Source organism: Neovison vison, chromosome 11 (assembly GCF_020171115.1).
Source record: "Neovison vison isolate M4711 chromosome 11, ASM_NN_V1, whole genome shotgun sequence".
Taxonomy (NCBI): Eukaryota; Metazoa; Chordata; class Mammalia; order Carnivora; family Mustelidae; genus Neogale; species Neogale vison.
In genome coordinates this window covers 40,652,656-40,656,359 of record NC_058101.1, presented here as the reverse complement: position 1 = coordinate 40,656,359, position 3,704 = coordinate 40,652,656, and positions in this window count along the sequence as shown.

Here is a 3,704-nt window from a genome sequence, read left to right as displayed (position 1 = left end):
CATTTTTTAAAAGTAATGTCAACACATTTTTGTTTTGTTTTGTTTTGTTTTCAAGTGTATCAAAAAATGTTAAGTGCATGAGTTAGGATTAAAACAAGTCCATAGCTCTGTTTCAATGATATTTTCCCTCCAAAATTATATAAATTCCCTAGTTATGAAAGAAGCAGCATGTGTGACAATGACTTGGGTGGAAATCAGACTTGTGTTCAGTCATTACTGAAGTACTTGTTAGTTTTGCTGGTTGGGGTAATTTCTCTGAGTGTCAGTTTCCTTATTTGAAAAATGAAGGTCAAGGTTATATTTACCTTATAGAACTTTTAGGAAGTAAAATGAGATAAACTTTATAAAGGATCAAAATGAATACAGTATGTTCATAGTATGAACTCAATAAATATGTATATTATAATTGCTATACTTGGAGGAAAAGTGTAATCTTTGGGCCATAAATTAGTAATGCTTGTAAAAGCTCTCAAAAGGATATTTAACAGAAATAAGATGTCCATAGGCTCCGTCTTGGCTCATGAATTGGCTCCATCTTGACAGAGCTACTGGGTACACTGCATTTACCTCATTTCTCTGGTCTTTTCTGCTAGCTCCACAAGAAATACGTAACATTTCAAACAGAGTTCAAATCTGGATAGGGATATTCTTGCAAAAAGAAAAAAAAAAATGGTGAAATTTTGGTATGAGTCAAGAGGGCTATGATATTTTTACTTTTTTCTGTTGATATCTATATATTTTGTACAGAAATCTGCAGATGAAAAGTGTATGAGGTTTTTGTTTTGTTTTGGTATGGGCACAAAGTGGATCCATATAAAATCTTGCATTAGGAGCTTCTATAGACTAAATTGTGTCTGTTCTCAATTCCTATGTTGAAGAACTCTTCAGTATAGTAATATTTGAGATGAAGTTTTTGAGAGATAATTGGATTTAGATGAGGTTATGAGGATGGAGCCCTCAAGATGGGACTAGTGCCTTTATAAGAGGAAGACACACTAGAATGCTCTCTGCTATGTGAGGACTCAGCTAGAAAGAGGCCATCTAGAAGTCAGGAAGACCACTTTAGCCAGGACCCAACCATGCTGGCCCACCCTGAACCTGGATTCTAGCCTCTAGAACTTAAAGAAAGCAAATGTCTGTTATTTAAGCCACCTCATCTTTGGTAATTTGTTGTGGTAGTCTGAGCTGAGAAAGAGCTCATCCCAGATGCTAGAAATTTGGTTAAAAAATGTAGTCTTCAAGCAGATTTCCAAAGAAACATCTAAAAAAATAAATGTATTTGGGAAAATAAACTCTAGATGATCCTCAAAGTAAGTGTGAACAACAACAAAAAAAGTACTTTTCCTTTCATACACAACTATTTACCAGTGATGTGGTTCAGTACCTGAATATGGCAACTTTGCACATCTAATCTTTTAAGCTGAAGGAGTCTGAGAAAATGGCAGAAGCAGGAAGGTCACTGACATTTCCCTCAATCTTCTTCCTTGAAATAGAGCATGAAACCCTCATGCTGGAGGTAACTTGCCAATATCCACAAGAAAGGAACATCCTTATTTCCAAAGACACAGAGTGCCACAATTCTCATCAAATGAGCCCTGCTAAGTTTCCTCCAGTTAATTATATTTACTCACACTTTTTGATTTCTCGTGTTTCTATGTGGCCGGCCACACTTCATCAAACTCAGCATAAACACACTCAGGTTTAACTGTTTCTTTAGGTCTTTATTTCCTTAAGAAGCTTCCTGAGTCACATACAACTGTCACAAATTATTTATTTTTTATTTATTTTTAGAGAGAGAGAGATAAAGAGGAGGGAGAAGAAGGGGAAAGGGAGAGGGAGAAAGAGAACCTGAAGCAGGCTCCATGCAGAGCTTGATCTGAAGACCCAGAGATCATGACCTAAGCCAAAGTCAAGAGTCAGTGACTCAACTGACTGAACCACCCCAGTGCCCCATTTACTTTTCTTTTGTCTGCCTTTGTCACTTTAAATTTTAGATCCATTAGGTAGTGTTAGACAGGAGCAGTGGAAGGAATATCCCAAGCAGAGTCCCAAGTCCTTGAAGAGGAATCATGGAGATATGAGTTAGAAGCAAGAAAAGAGATAAACAAGCTACACATTAAAAGCCCTGGAGTTCAACATCCTGACCCAGTGACTCCCAACACCTTAGGGCTGACAGACCAAGAACTACAAGGGCAAAGCATGCCCTCTCCTCCTCTACCTGTGCTTCAGGGTAACCCCCAGACTCATTATAGTGTTTTTGCATTGCAGGAGCTCCTCCACCTGATGGAGAAAGGCTGCCATGACTTTCTGGTACAAACCTTAAAAGGTTAAAAATTTCTCCTCCCAACCTGTGGGAGAAGTCCCCCAAATGACTGGAAGCACCCTACCTCTAACACCCTTCTAGGTCACAGCCCCTCCCAGCCCAGAGAGACCCAATAATATCCAAACTTGAAATGGTGTAGAGGCCGGTTTCACCTCACTGAACCTGTCTGCTCTCCCACCTTTGCTTTAATAAACTGCTTTGTGCTTGCTACTTCCCATCTGATTGTCTTTAACCCAATCTGGATCCTCATGTAAATCTTCTTGTGGGAAATCCAAGACTGGACACCCCATTCATACAGTGCAGACTTTCTTTCCTCTATATCAATTACTTAGGAGGAAATGAGTCTTGTCAAAATAAGTTTTACTACAAGACAAAGTAAGGTACTCATTTTGTTATTGTAAAGCCAACCATTTGAAATGCCCTTTATTAACACAAAATCTGTCTTGAGACAGATTTAATTCCTCACTTTTTTTTTTTTTTTAAACAAATGCTTCAATTCTATAGCTTTGATGGTTCCTTGGCCTATTACAATGTAAATGTATTTCTAAAAATTAACATTACGAGACAATAATTCATTAATTGCTAAATTCATTTATTCTTCCTTCAGTAAACTTTTACTAAGACACTTCTCTCTTCCAGGTATGGCTATTAAGAGTTGGGGACAGAGACCTTAACTAAGTAGACCTAAAGGCCAACCTTTTTGGAGTTTATAGTGTTTAAGCAGCTAACAGTCCAAGAGAAGGTGGAGACAGTTAATAGACCTATGAGAACCAGAAATTGAGAGAAATAGACACCTGTAAGGGGCAAGATCACTAAAAGTTCAAACAAACTTCACCTACTTGAAAACTTTCAGAGCTAATACTGCTTGGTACATGGGTTCCTGTGTTCTCTTCTGTGAAGGAAGATTTCAGAGTGAAGTATGCATTGCTATTAGAGTCATTCAAAATAGGATCTGGAGAACACTGAGTAAGCAGGACCTATGCAAGTCTTTGGTTTCAATTTTTCAAATACTGTAGACTTTTGACTTTTGTCAATTGCAACTGGTCAAGTATACCTCCACCACCTTCTGCAACAGATCCTTCTACTTTGAACTGAAATAGGAATCATGTAACATCTATTAGCTAAAGAGCCAGTTGTGTATTAGATAGTTTAACTTGTCACCACCAATCTTAATTCCTTTAAAACAAGTTATATAGCCTTGTTTTGGCCTTTCTAAGCCTGCACTTCCTGGTTGCAATTCAGAGCACACTTTCAATTTCGGTCACTCTTGTCTCTCAGATTGCCATCCCTAATACCCCGAATAAACACTTTTAATTGTTCTACAGCTGCTTCTTTTTGATTGACACTTCCAAGGTTTTGCCTCCTCTCTCCCCTCCCATCC